This window comes from Triticum urartu, chromosome 2A, assembly GCF_056163025.1.
Source record: "Triticum urartu cultivar PI428250 chromosome 2A, HENAU_Tu73, whole genome shotgun sequence".
Lineage (NCBI taxonomy): Eukaryota > Viridiplantae > Streptophyta > Magnoliopsida > Poales > Poaceae > Triticum > Triticum urartu.
The window spans coordinates 219300634-219316384 of NC_141874.1; the positions used below are offsets into that span (position 1 = coordinate 219300634).

The following is a 15751-nucleotide window of genomic DNA, read 5'->3' on the forward strand; positions in this document are numbered from 1 at the left end:
TTGGGAGAGGACATACCGTCGCCTTCATGTGAATATTCATGGCATGAAATTATTAGAAGCATGTATTTGTGCATATGAACATGAGATGCAGAAGATAAGCAGTATTTGGTTCGCATGTGTTAAAATACTACAATATCCTTTTGTTGATATATTGTGTGTGCACAGAGTTCTACAGCAGGATGCATGTTTCATTCAGTTAGAAGATTGCAGTTCCAAAAACTGTAACCATGTTTTACATAGAAATTAGTAATCACAGATGGAAAATTAATAATTCTGTTGTGCAATCAGTAATTCTGCCGCGATGTATCTTTCCTGTGCCGTAGGTATGCTAGAATGGTGTGCACCTTTACGATCTAAATGGTATGCTTAATGTCGTAATGTTTGATTTCTCGTTCTATGAAGATAGATAGTAGAGTATATTTGTTCTGACAATTCCAATCTTGAGTGCAGGGAATACTCACCGCTAGTCCAGGGGCCGTGCAGTGTGGAGGCGGCCACGCAGGTGTCGGGTGGGTTCCTGGGCATGGGCGATCCGGTGGATTTCTATGACGCTACGAGGGGGCGGCCTCCTCGGCACCCGCTACGTCAATCGTGCAGTGAGGCGACTGCGCGGTGGAGTGGCGTGAGGTCGCCGTGCAGGAGAAGACGGTGTTGGCGCGATGGTGACGCAAGGCATATATGCTCCTGGGGAGGGGAACCAATTCCTTCCTTAGTATGCGATTAGAATTGCGTGATTGTTGGGGGACGCGGGACTGGATAGGTGGAGGAAAGGCTTATGGGATGGTGGAGTGCGGTCAGTCATTGTAAATTGCCAAGGCCACACCGTAAATCAATTAGACTAGTAAGCATGCACGTGCAACACACGTCTCAAACAAAATGAGTTGATATAATATAATATTAAAATATATTTTCAAAAGAGTGACATATTTTGTGATCCAACGCATGAATCATTATCAGTAATAAAAACATTTATTATGAATCTATTTTTTATGTTAGTGAGTTTTTATTACCGAGCCAACTGTATTTATCATCATGTCTTATGCCAGCGATATGAGCGCGCGTGTAACACATGATCTAGAAACATGTCTTCACATAAAATGCACGATGACATAATAATTGTATTATAATTTGTTACAAAAAGATATTTTAGAAACCACGTCTATGCATCTCTTGAAGGTCCATCTTTTGAAGCAATGAAGGTCCATCTATTGATGCGATCTATGATGCTTCGTTCAATTGATGGGATATTGTTTTGAGCTTCATTCTCTTCATACTTCAAAATATGCACCAAAAATTGCGTTCTCAGTTCAAAATCATCCTACATATGCATTATACAACATTGTTATAACAAAATAATGTGCAATGTGTATACAAATAAGCATGGTGTAAATACTAACCTATGGTATTGGAAAATATAGTTGTCCATCGCACAATGAGTGCATGATATTAAACACCAAATAACCCGACAAGGCACTGCATTTATAAAATATTACATTATCTATTGAATAAATCAATTAATCTTGTGATGCACTCAAAAGATTCATACCCATGTGAGTTTGTTGGAACTACAGGAACTTTGCATTCCCATTTAGAGATGTCGTCTTTGAATGTAGGGTTTGCAACTTCAAGCGCACTGTTTAGGTTGTTGACCACAATCTTAAGTACAATTTTTCCCAAAATAGGTATTGGTATCGGATCCATAAGTGAGACAACTTTTCTATTTTGATCGAGAACAAACAATAGAAATATCCCAAGGCAATAAAATCTGCAACGGTGCATACGTTTTAAAATTTAGAAAACATTAGTTAAGACATGACAAACCATTATTATAAATTAAAATTTTAAAACTTACTGTATCACACTGTGAAATATGATACTCATTACTGTCTGGCCAGCTATCAAACATCCATTTCAACATAGCAATGTCCATATTTTCACGATGACGTAAGTCTCGTGCATAGTAGGACATGGACTAAAATAAGAAAAAGAAAATATTAGTTTCACGAGGCAAAATGTAATACATGATTATAATGACTTACACAAAAATTGAGATCCATGTAGTGACATGGAATGTCTCTAAAAAGCTGGACTTCGTGGCGCGGTAGTATCCGTACAGCCATATTGAAGCAATCAACATCCATGCATTCATCATTATTTAATATGTTTTTTTAATTTATCTAAAATTCAAACTAATGGGATAAGGATCAGAGCTTTCACCCATTCGCTTCTGTAAAATTGAAATTCTGTCAATTATAATAAAATCAGAGCAATTTATTAAAATACAAAATGAACTAAAAATATATGGCTTACTCTAGTAGAGCGACATCATCAACCATACCGATGAACAAACAAAGTTTATCTATTAAGTCATCATTTGTTGGAGTGAGAGAGGGCGAAAGGATAAATGATTGCGAGATGAGCTCAACTTCTGACGATGTATTCGATGGTTTGAGGTTCTCACGGGTTGTTTCCAGAATCATACAATCCGTGGGATTTGTGTTGCCTTCATCATCTTCAATGTCTCAATTTCTTGTATTATCATCATTCAATTCCGAGTCCACTAAAATGACGGCTAGTTTCATTCTAAAATCTGTGATATGATCCTATTAAGATAGAACTCATAGTTAAATAGTGATACACCATAGAATGTAAGTATAATGATACACATCGGAAAATACCTGTGTAGGAGAGTCAGACAAAATTTCTCCTATGAAGTACTCCATAAAATTTACCATCCATAAACCATAAGATGACCTGCATGATTACAAAAGTTAAATATATTCAATAGTCTATTTTTTATCAATTTTATAGATATTTATATAAGAAGACTTTTAAAATCATCAAATTATCATGACTGTAAGAAAGAAGTGATGATAAAGAAAATCCCGCGCTCACTCATAATCCCTCTGCAGAATGTATGAAAAATAATGTAAAAGTTAATATATTTTGGTTGGGACAACCTCACACTCATCAATAATCCCTCTTCGAAACGTGCTTAACACTAGAGATTAGTAAAGTAAAACTCAGTTAGTGTTCTCGCAAAAAAACTTAGTTAGTGAAACCGCCCCCTCACTCCCTCCTTCATAGGCGGATGTCAGATTCCCCATCCCTCCCTCACTGGCAGCTACCGCGGAGGCCCCTGATGCGCCCCGTCCCTTCCCTTCGTCACCACTGCCGGCGGCTGCGGAGGCCTGTGATGTGCCCCGCCCCTCCCCTTCGTCACCACTGCCGACGGGCAGGCCCTTGATCTGCCCCGCTCCTTCGTATAAGGTCGCTAAGGTACTCGAGGAGGCGCTCGAGCTCGGCATGCGCGCCGGTGACGCCGGGGCCCTCCCTCCTCCTGACGCACTCGCCGTCGCTTCCATGAGCGTCTCCAGCTTCTCCCGCGCACCATGAACTTCCCTCCCCCCTTTCTCGGGACGCCAGCAAGGTCCGGTTTCTACTCTTACCCCCTCGATCCGGATGCTCTGCTCTCTGACCACAACTTTATTTGGCTGTTCGATTCGGTCCGGAGCAGGAGCTCGCGATCTATAGTTCCTTCCTTCCATGGATGACCACGAAGACCTCTGCCTGCTGTGCTGCTGCTCGGGACCCTCCCTATGCTTCTCATCGCTAGTTCGTGTCCAGTTCAGTCTCTCCAGCCCCTGCTTGTCCCCGTCAAATCGGCGCATAGCCTCATTTTATTCTGCAGTTTGTATCCTTTCAGCTTGTATACTTTATTCTTATTGTGGAGAAATTTCTTTTGTGATGCAACTAACGGGGACATACAAAAAACACATAATGTTGATTGCTTTGAGTTAGAAGGTATACCCATCTATCTGCAGTATGCTCTTAATACACTCTTCCCTTGGCCATGCACTAATGTTTAAGTCTTTCCACTTATCAGATTTTAGTTCCATTTGAAGCTTAGCATATTGGAATACATTTTCCAGTCCTTTCAGCTGTTGCATGAATAAATGGCAAGGTATTAGCATCACAACCAAAGAATAACAGAAAATTGTTTTATCAAAAGATGGTGCAGTGGGGCTAATAACTAACCATAGCATTGTGGTCTTTGCGGTTCATTCCCGGGCCTACCGAGTCGAGCACCTCAATACATTGCTTCCCGGTATTTATAACTGCTAGGCGCCAATGAAACTCTTCAATGTTAACTGGAACGAATATCTGAAAATAGGTTTTTTGTTAGTTTAGGTCCCATGTATACAAACATTTGTCCTCTATTGAATTCATAGTAATATGTACGGAACTGAGACTCACCATATCATGTTCCAAATAAGTTTTAGCTCTCTGTAATACCCATCTTGGCGCGTCATCCCGTATGGAGCTAAATTCCTTTATCATCTTAGAGATGCATGCATTCTCTAAGAACACACTTCCACATGACCTCATCTGTAGATGCTCTTTAGCACTTATGCAATGTATGTATGCGTCTATGATCTACAATATCAAGTGCACACCTTGGTTAGGAGATAACATGAACTCATGTTAAAAACATCGTCTTATCATAAAGCTACATATACTTACTTCGTTGCCAACAAATTCTCCTTCGCAGATATAAATCCCAAGTGACTCAAAGAATAGAGCTATGCTCCCCGGCAATGGCGCCAGAAAATGGTCTTGATAACCCACAAGTATAGGGGATCGCAACAGTTTTCGAGGGTAAAGTATTCAACCCAAATTTATTGATTCGACACAAGGGGAGCCAAAGAATACTCTCAAGTATTAGCAGCTGAGTTGTCAATTCAACCACAGCTGGAAACTTAATATCTGCAGCAAAGTATTTAGTAGAAAAGTACTATGATAGTAGTGGTAACGGTAACAAAAGTTAACAGTAGTAAAAGTAATGTTTTTGGTATTTTGTAGTGATGATAGCAATAGCAATGGAAAAGTAAATAAGGGAAGAACAATATATGGAAAGCTCGTAGGCAATGGATCGGTGATGGAGAATTATGCCGGATGCGGTTCATTATGTAACAGTCATAACCTAGGGTGACACAGAACTAGCTCCAGTTCATTGATATAATGTAGGCATGTATTCCGAATATAGTCATACGTGCTTATGGAAAAGAACTTCCATGACATCTTTTGTCCTACCCTCCCGTGGCAGCGGGGTCCTTACGGAAACTAAGAGATATTAAGGCCTCCTTTTAATAGAGAACCGGAACAAAGCATTAACACATAGTGAATACATGAACTCCTCAAACTATGGTCATCACCGGTAAGTATCCCGATTATTGTCACTTTGGGGTTAACGGATCATAACACATAATAGGTGACTATAAACTTGCAAGATAGGATCAAGAACACTCATATATTGATGACAACATAATAGGTTAAGATCTGAAATCATGGCACTCGGGCCCTAGTGACAAGCATTAAGCATAGCAAAGTCATAGCAACATCAATCTCAGAACATAGTGGATACTAGGGATCAAACCCTAACAAAACTAACTCGATTACATGATAGATCCCATCCAACCCATCACCGTCCAGCAAGCCTACGATGGAATTACTCACGCACGGCGGTGAGCATCATGAAATTGGTGATGGAGGATGGTGGATGATGACGATGGCGACGGATTCCCCTCTCCGGAGCCCCGAACGGACTCCAGATCAGCCCTCCCGAGAGGTTTTAGGGCTTGGCGGCGGCTCCGTATCGTAAAACGTGATGAATTCTTCTCTCTGATTTTTTCTCCCCGAAACACAATATATGGAGTTGGAGTTGGAGTCGGAGAGGCACCAGGGGGCCCACGAGGTAGGGGGGCCGCGCCCTAGGGGGGCAGGCGCGCCCCCCACCCTCGTGGAGAGGCGATGGGCCCCCTGGCCTTCATATTTTGCAGGTATTTTTTATATTTTCCAAAAATTTGCTCCGTGAAGTTTCAGGTCATTCCGAGAATTTTTTTTGCACATAAATAACACCATGGTAATTCTGCTAAAAACAGCGTCAGTCCGGGTTAGTTCCATTCAAATCATGCAAGTTAGAGTCCAAAACAAGGGCAAAAGTGTTTGGAAAAGTAGATACGACGGCGACGTATCAACTCCCCCAAGCTTAAACCTTTGATTGTCCTCAAGCAATTCAGTTGACAAACTGAAAGTGATAAAGATTTTTTTTTACAAACTCTATTTGCTCTTGTTGTTGTAAATATGTAAAGCCAACATTCAAGTTTTCAGCAAAGATTATAACTAACCACATTCGCAATTACGCTTAGGTCTCAAGTTTACTCATATCAATAGCATAATCAACTAGCGAGCAATAATAATAAATCTCGGATGACAACACTTTCTCAAAACAATCATAATATGATATAACAAGATGGTATCTCGCTAGCCCTTTCTGAGACCGCAAAACATAAATGCAGAGCACCTTTAAAGACCAAGGACTGACTTGACATTGTAATTCATGGTAAAAGAGATCCAATCAAGTGATACTCAATGTAAATTAACAGTAATGAATGCAAATGACAGCGGTGCTCTCCAACTGGTGCTTTTCAATAAGAGGATGATGACTCAGCATAAAAGTAAATAGATAGGCCCTTCGCAGAGGGAAGCAGGGATTTATAGAGGTGCCAGAGCTTGGTTTTGAAACAAAGGTGAATAATATTTTGAGCGGTATACTTTCATTGTCAACATAACAACCAAGAGATGGAGATGTCTTCCATGCTACACACATTATAGACGGTTCCCAAACAGAATGGTAAAGTTTATACTCCCCCTTCCACCAACAAGCATCAATCCATGGCTTGCTTGAAACAACGAGTGCCTCCAACTAACAAGAGTCCCAGGGGGAGTTTTGTTTGCAATTATTTTGATTTAGTTTGCATAAAGCATGGGACTGGGCATCCCGGTGACCAGCCATTTATCTCTTGAGTGAGGAGCGGAGTCCACTCCTCTTGAGAATAACTCGCCTAACATGGAAGATACAAACATCCCTAGTTGATACATGAGCTATTCGAGCATACAAAATAGGATATTTATTTGAAGGTTTAGAGTTTGGCACATACAAATTTACTTGGAATGACAGGTAGATACCGTATATAGGTAGGTATAGTGGACTCATGTGGAATAACTTTGGGGTTTAAGGGATTGGATGCACAAGCAGTATTCCCGCTTAGTACAGGTGAAGGCTAGCAAAAGACTGGGAAGCGACCAGCTAGAGAGCGACAATAGTCATGAACATGCATTAAAATTAATCAACACTGAATGCAAGCATGAGTAGGATATAATCCACCATGAACATAAATATCGTGAAGGCTATGTTGATTTTGTTTCAACTACATGCGTGAACATGCGCCAAGTCAAGTCACTTAAATCAGTCAGAGGAGGATACCACCCTATCATACCACATCATAACCATTTTAATAGCATGTTGGCATGCAAGGTAAACCATTATAACTCATAGCTAATCAAGCATGACACAAGAAACTATGATCTCTAGTTGTCATTGCAAACATGTTTATTCATAATAGGCTGAATCAGGAATGATGAACTAATCATATTTACAAAAACAAAAGAGGTCGAGTTCATACCAGCTTTTCTCATCTCAGTCAGTCCATCATATATTGTCATAATTGCCTTTCACTTGCACGACCGAACGATGTGAATAATAATAATAGTGCACGTGCATTGGACTAAGCTGGAATCTGCAAGCATTCAATAAACAGGAGAAGACAAGGCAATGTGGGCTCTTTTGTCAGATCAACAATAATGCATATAAGAGCCACTTCAACAATTTAATTATGGTCTTCTCCTATCGACCCCCAAAGAAAGAAAATAAATAAAACTATTTACACAGGAAAGCTCCCAACAAGCAAAAGAAGAACATGAAATTTTTTTGGGTTTTCTTTTTAATTACTACTACAAGCATGGAAAGTAAACTAATTAAAAGCTACAATTAATTTTTTGGTTTTCCTTAAGGTTTATCAAACACACAAGAAGAAAGCATCAAAAGGGAAATAAACTAGCATGGATGATATAATGAAAAAGTATGAGCACCGACATCTGGCAATGAGTGTGTGAACATAAATGTAATGTCGGTGAGAAATACGTACTCCCCCAAGCTTAGGCTTTTGGCCTAAGTTGGTCTATGGCCACGGCTGGCCTGGTGGATATCTATAATAATAGTTGGGGTCGTACTGGGATGAAGAAGAGGAAGACTCCGATTGCCACTGGCTGACAATCATCTCCGGATCCCACTGGTAATTAGACTGTCATGAAGGATCAACTTGTGGTTCCGGATCTGGCTCCATGGCTGGTGCAGGGTTCCGGTAGGCGTGAATATCCTTTAACGGAACAAGGTACTGGCCTGCAGATAAACCAAACAAAGAAGGAGCAGGCAGGGTAATAGTCTCAAGATGATGTTTATTAAAGAACAATTGGTATTTAAGCTCTCCTTCCCTATTCTTAACAATAAAATCATGTGCCACCATACTTTTATAATCTAGATAAACACGAGGAAACACTTTTTCTTCCTTCTCATAATGCCTAATAGGTATGTTAAAATGTGCAGCTAGGCGTGAAGCATAGATGCTTCCAAAGATGGGCCCCTTGGTACGGTTCAGACTTGACCGTTTGACAATGATGCCGCCCATACTAACAGAGTTATCACTGTATAAAACGTGGAGCAAAATAATAATATCAGGGATACTAAGGTTTCCACAGTTTCCACGACCAATTAAACAACGACTAGCAAATAATGCAAAATAACGTAAAACAGGAAAATGTATGCTAGTGATTCGTGCATCGGAAATCTTCCTTGTTTCCCCTACAGTGATAGTATCAATAAACCCCTCCACATCATCGCGATGTGGTTCTTCTGTCTTGCCCTCAAAAGGGACTAAACAAACCCGACGAAAATCATAAAGTGACATCTCCTTATGCTCATCATATAAATAAAACTCCACCATAGGTGGTGAGCTCCTAGAATGGAAATGAAAGTTTTGCATAAAGATATCTGTGATTAAGAGATACTGATCACATTGGTCATGGAGGAAAGCGGTGAGGCCTGCATTCTTAGCCAATTCATGAAAATCTTCATAAATCCCGGCTGCTCTCAAGAAATCACCGGAAGGCCATTCACACGCCCGAACCTCCGCGGTGCGAGGCAGATTATACTTAGGCTTCGGTGCCTTTTCCTTCAAGCTTTGGCTCGATGAGCCCCTCAAAAGTCTCCTCATCATTTTCTGAAAAATTCTGAAATTTTTAGTAACTTCAAAATAAAAGTAAACCAAACTCAGTAATATTGATAGAAACTACTCCTACAAGTGCCTAGGGCCTATATCATGCATCAAAACTACTTTTGAGCATATAAATTTGACATGCAAGCTCAAGAACAGGGTCACCTAAGCAGCAAAAATTGCAATGAATAAAGCACTAGAAGAAAAGCTAATTGACCAATGAAGGAGTCACATACCAAGGAAAAATCTCCCCAAACAGTTTTGTGAGAGGTGCTTTGAGCAAGGAAATCGAAAATGGCAACAAGATGAGCTAGAACTTGTGCTTGAGATGGATATTCGTTTTTATGGGAGGAAGAAGAAGTGTATGGGTGCAGGAATAAGTGGAGGAGGGCCACCATGGGCCCACGAGGCAGGGGCGCGCCCTCCACCCTCGTGGGCAGGTGGTTGACCCCACTACTGTGTTCTCAGTGCCAAATATTCTCAAATATTCTGGAAAAAATCATATTTAAATTTCAGGGAATTTGGAGAACTTTTATTTTCGGGGTATTTTTATATTGCACAGATAATCAGATAACAGATAGAAAAATATTATTTTTATTTTAGTTAATATAAATAACAGAAAGTAAAAGGAGGGTACAGAAGGTTGTGCCTTCTAGTTTCATCCATCTCATGCTCATAAAAAGGAATCCACTAACAAGGTTGATCAAGTCTTGTTAACGAACTCATTCCGAATAACATGGAACCGGAGAAATTTCGAATAATACTATGTTACCTCAATGTGGATATGCACATCCCCAATAATAAGAATATCATATTTCTTCTTAACAGTAGGAAGAGGAAATTCAAAACCTCCAAATATAATCGATGGAATTTTTCCAATAGAATTGATACTGTGAACTTGAGGTTGTTTCCTCAAAAAGTGTACCGTATGCTCATTACCATTAACATGAAAAGTGACATTGCCTTTAGTGCAATCAATATCAGCCCCTGCAGTATTCAAAAAGGGTCTTCCAAGGATAATAGACATACTATCATCCTCGGGAATATCAAGAATAACAAAGTCTGTTAAAATAGTAACGTTTGCAACTACAACAGGCACATCCTCACAAATACCGACAGGTATAGCAGTTGATTTATCAGCCATTTGCAAAGATATTTCAGTAGGTGTCAACTTATTCAAATCAAGTCTACAATATAAAGAGAGAGGCATAACACTAACACCGGCTCCAAGATCACATAAAGCAGTTTTAACATAGTTTCTTTTAATGGAGCATGGTATAGTTGGTACACCGGGATCTCCAAGTTTCTTTGGTATTCCACCCTTAAAAGTATAATTAGCAAGCATGGTGGAAATTTCAGCTTTCGGTATCTTTCTCTTATTTGTAACAATATCTTTCATATACTTAGCATAATGGTTCATTTTGAGCATACCAGTTAATCGCATACGCAAAAAGATAGGTCTAATCATTTCAGCAAAACGCTCAAAATCCTCATCATCCTTTTTCTTGGATGGTTTGGGAGGAAAAGGCATGGGTTTCTGAACCCATGGTTCTCTTTCTTTACCGTGTTTCCTAGCAACAAAGTCTTTCTTATCATAACGTTGGTTCTTTGATTGTGGGTTATCAAGATCAATAGCACGTTCAATTTCTATATCATTATCATTGCTAGGTTGAGCATCATCATGAACATTATCATTAACATTACCACTAGTTTTAGGTTCATTACCAGATTGTGTTTTAGCATCGGAAATAGAAATATCATTTGGATTCCCAGGTGTTTCAGTAATAGGATCACTAGAAGCATGCAAAGTTCTATCATTTTTCTTTTTCTTCCTTTTAGAAGGACTAGGTGCATCTATATTATTTCTCTGAGAATCTTGCTCAATTCTCTTAGGGTGGCCTTCAGGATACAAAGGTTCCTGAGTCATTTTACCACCTCTAGTCATAACTCTAACATCATTATCATTATTCTTACTATTCAATTCATTGAGAAAATCATTTTGAGCTTTAAGTACTTGTTCTACTTGAGTGGTAACCATAGAAGCATGTTTACTAATAAGTTTAAGTTCACCTTTGACATTAGCCATATAATCACCCAAGTGTTCAAGCATATTTGAATTGTATTTCAATTGTCTACCAAAATAAGCATTAAAATCTTCTTGCTTAGCCATAAATTTATCAAACTCATCTAAGCATGGGCTAGCAAACTTAGTAAATGGGATTTCACCTTTATCATATCTATATAGAGAATTTACCTTTACTACATGTGTCGGGTTATCAAGACCATGAGTTTCCTCAATAGGTAATGGATTAATATCATATGTTTCTTCAATAGGCGGTTAATTAAGACCGTGTATTTCTTCAATAGGAGGTAAATTCTTAACATCTTCGGGTTTAATACCTTTTTCTTTCATAGATTTCTTTGCCTCTTGCATATCTTCAGCACTGAGAAATAGAATACCCCTCTTGTTCGGAGTTGGTTTAGGAATAGGCTCAGGAATTGGCTCCGGAGGTGTCCAATTATTTTCATTGGTCAACATATTATTCAATAAAATTTCAGCTTCATCCGGTGTTCTTTCCCTGAAAACAGAACCAGCACAACTATCTAGGTAATCTCTGGAGGCGTCGGTTAGTCCATTATAAAAGATATCAAGTATTTCATTTTTCTTAAGAGGATGATCAGGCAAAGCATTAAGTAATTGGAGAAGCCTCCCCCAAGCTTGTGGGAGACTCTCTTCTTCAATTTGCACAAAATTATATATATCCCTTAAAGCAGCTTTTTTTATGAGCAGGGAAATATTTAGCAGAGAAGTAATAAATCATATCCTGGGGACTACGCACACAACCAGGATCAAGAGAATTAAACCATATCTTAGCATCATCCTTTAATGAGAACGGAAATATTTTAAGGATATAAAAGTAACGAGTTCTCTCATCTTTAGTGAACAGGGTGGCTATATCATTTAATTTAGTAAGATGTGCCACACCAGTTTCAGATTCATAGCCATGAAAAGGACCAGACTCAACCAAAGTAATTATACCAGGATCAATAGAGAATTCATAATCCTTATCAGTAACACACATAGGTGAAGTAGGAAAAGCAGGGTCAGGTTTCATTCTAGCATTTAGAGATTGCTTGTTCCATTTAGCTAATAACCTCTTAAGTTCATTTCTATCCTTGCAAGCTAAAATAGCTAAAGAAGCTTCTTGATAAAAAAACATAACCCTTAGGAATAACAAGTGATTCTTCATCATCACTTTCATCAGTATTATCAGATTCAATATTTTCAATCTCTCTAGCCCTAGCAATTTGTTCATCAAGAAATTTACCAAGTGGCACAGTAGTATCAAGCATAGAAGTAGTTTCATTATAAGTATCATGCATAGCAGAAGTGGCATCATCAATAACATGCGACATATACGAACGAATAGCAGAAGCAGGTATAGGTGTCGCAAGCTTACTCAAAACAGAAGGTGAATCAAGTGCAGAGCTAGATGGCAGTTCCCTACCTCCCCTCGTAGTTGAGGGATAAATCTTGGTTCTTGGATCTTTCAAGTTCTCATAATGATAAGTAGATATAAATCCTAAGTGACTCAAAGAATAGAGCTATGCTCCCCGGCAATGGCGCCAGAAAATGGTCTTGATAACCCACAAGTATAGGGGATCACAACAGTTTTCGAGGGTAAAGTATTCAACCCAAATTTATTGATTCGACACAAGGGGAGCCAAAGAATACTCTCAAGTATTAGCAGCTGAGTTGTCAATTCAACCACACCTGGAAACTTAATATCTGCAGCAAAGTATTTAGTAGCAAAGTACTATGATAGTAGTGGTAATGGTATCAAAAGGTAACAGTAGTAAAAGTAATGTTTTTGGTATTTTGTAGTGATGATAGCAATAGCAACAGAAAAGTAAATAAGCGAAGAACAATATGTGGAAAGCTCGTAGGCAATGGATCGGTGATGAAGAATTATGCGGGATGAGGTTCATCATGTAACAATCATAACCTAGGGTGACACAAAACTAGCTCCAGTTCATTGATATAATGTAGTCATGTATTCCGAATATAGTCATACGTGCTTATGGAAAAGAACTTGCATGACATCTTTTGTCCTACCCTCACGTGGCAGCGGGGTCCTTAAGGAAACTAAGGGATATTAAGGCCTCCTTTTAATAGAGAACCGGAACAAAGCATTAACACATAGTGAATACATTAACTCCTCAAACTACAGTCATCACCGGTATGTATCCCGATTATTGTGGCTTCGGGGTTAACGGATCATAACACATAATAGGTGACTATAAACTTGCAAGATAGGATCAAGAACACTCATATATTGATGAAAACATAATAGGTCCAGAGCTGAAATCATGGCACTCGGGCCCTAGTGACAAGCATTAAGCATAGCAAAGTCATAGCAACATGAATCTCAGAACATAGTGGATACTAGGGATCAAACCCTAACAAATCCTCCCATTCAACCCATTCAACCCATCACCGTCATAGCAAAGTCATAGCAACATGAATCGATTACATGATAGATCCCATTCAACCCATCACCGTCCAGCAAGCGTTGATGGAATTACTCATGCACGTCAGTGAGCATCATGAAATTGGTGATGGAGGATGGTGGATGATGACAATGGCGATGGATTCCCCTCTCCGGAGCCCCGAACGGACTCCAGATCAGCCCTCCTGAGAGGTTTTAGGGCTTGGCGGCGGCTCCATATCGTAAAACGCGATGAATTCTTCTCTCTGATTTTTTCTCCCCGAAACACAATATATGGAGTTAGAGTCGGAGAGGCACCAGGGGGCCCATGAGGTAGGGGGCGCCCTTGGGGGGGTGTAACACCCCGGATGTAACTTTCCCAATTTGTACTCCAACTCTTGCCGTCTCCGGCGTTAAGTTATATTTATTTCCTCGGCTTCGGGTTTTGTCTCCGTGTGTTGTTGTCGTTGTCATGCATCTCATATCTTGTCATCATGTGCATTGCATCTGCATACGTGTTCGTCTCTTGCATTCGAGCTTTTTCCCCGTTGTCCGTTTTGCATTCCGGCGCTTCTTCTCCTCCGGTGGTCATTTCTAGCTTTCTTTCGTGTGTGGGGATTAAACATTTCCGGATTGGACCGAGACTTGCCAAGCGGCCTTGGTTTACTACCGGTAGACCACCTGTCAAGTTTCGTACCATTTGGACTTCGTTTGATACTCCAACGGTTAACCGAGGGACCGATAAGGCCTCGTGTGTGTTGCAGCCCAACACCCCTCCAATTTGGCCAAAAACCCACCTAACTCTGCTCCATCATCTAGAGCGTTCTATCACGATCGCGTGGCCAAAAACCGCACCTCATTTGGACTCTCCTAGCTTCCTCTATGACTATAAATAGATCCCCTCCGTTTTCGGATCTCCTTCCTCCTCGAAACCCTAAAAATCGCTCCCGCCGTCTCCGGACATGTCCGCCGTCCGCCGGACGTCTTTGCGCCGCCACCCGCAGCCAATGGGCGCGTGACACGTCACCACCATCGTCGCCACTCCCGCCGGCCCGCCCAGGCCCGAGGCGGGCCCTCTCCCGCGCCATCCGGGCCGCCTTGCCCGCCCGGCTGCGCCGCCTCGCCCGCCCGGCCGCTCGCCCGCTCCGCCGCCACCGCGCCGCCCCGCCGCCACCGCGCCGCTCCGCAGCCGCCGCGCGCCGCCGAGCCACCTCAGCGCCAAGATCCGGCCGCTGCGGGCCCCTGCGCCGCCGCCCCCGGCTCCCCGGCTACCAGTGACCTCGCGCCGTCGCCGGCCGTCGTCCTCGTCCCCGCCGTGCTACAGTAATCCGTCGCCGCCTCGGGTTCCGTGAAACCCTAGATCTGAAAGAGGTTGAAATTTCGTCTAAGTCCTAGAATTCCAGATCCAAGTTGCCATGTTCGTGGCCCCATAACTTTGCATCCGTAGCTCCGACTCATGCATATAGCATATCAAAATGTTCATCTCAGAGAGTACATCATTTCATTCCATTGCATCATTTTCATTTGAGTTCATCTTGATGCCTGAAATGCTGTTAGAAGAGGGCTACTTGAGTTAATTGTCAGATCTGTTACTCCGTTTAGCACTTTTGTCATTTTTGCCATGATTATTGTGTGCATGATATGCCCGTGAGTTCTACATATGTTTCGTTAAGGGCTTTGTCGTCTCTCTAGAGGTGCAACCCATGTATTTTTAGGATGTGTGTAGTGACTAGTGCAAGCTTGCAAAGTGGTGCAATTGCTAATTCGGTTTTCAGGGACTTAGTAATTTCACCAAGTCCTGGAGCTGTTTATCTCATGATGCCATATGTTCATGTTGTTTCCTAGTTATCCGTGCCTCTTTTGAGGATGATCAGTTAGGGAGTTTTGTTAATCTTGTAGTGCTCTATCCATCCTTGTCTTTGTTTGCAATTATGGAGCACCCTAGCTTGAGTCAATCGAGCTCTACTTTTGCTACTTTGTGAATCTGTGCAGATTGTCAACTTGTTTGCAATTTTGCCGGTGATGTTGTAGTTGATCCGTGCATGCTATACTATTGTTCTTGCCATGTCTAGCTTGAATTTTGTGCCT

At 41.0% G+C, this 15751-nt stretch overlaps 1 pseudogene; it reads right to left on the reverse strand.

The window, feature by feature from the left end:
* Positions 1–1159: 1159 nt before the first annotated feature.
* The window catches only part of LOC147984634 (uncharacterized), a 28303-nt pseudogene continuing 13711 nt past the window's right edge, over positions 1160–15751 (reverse strand).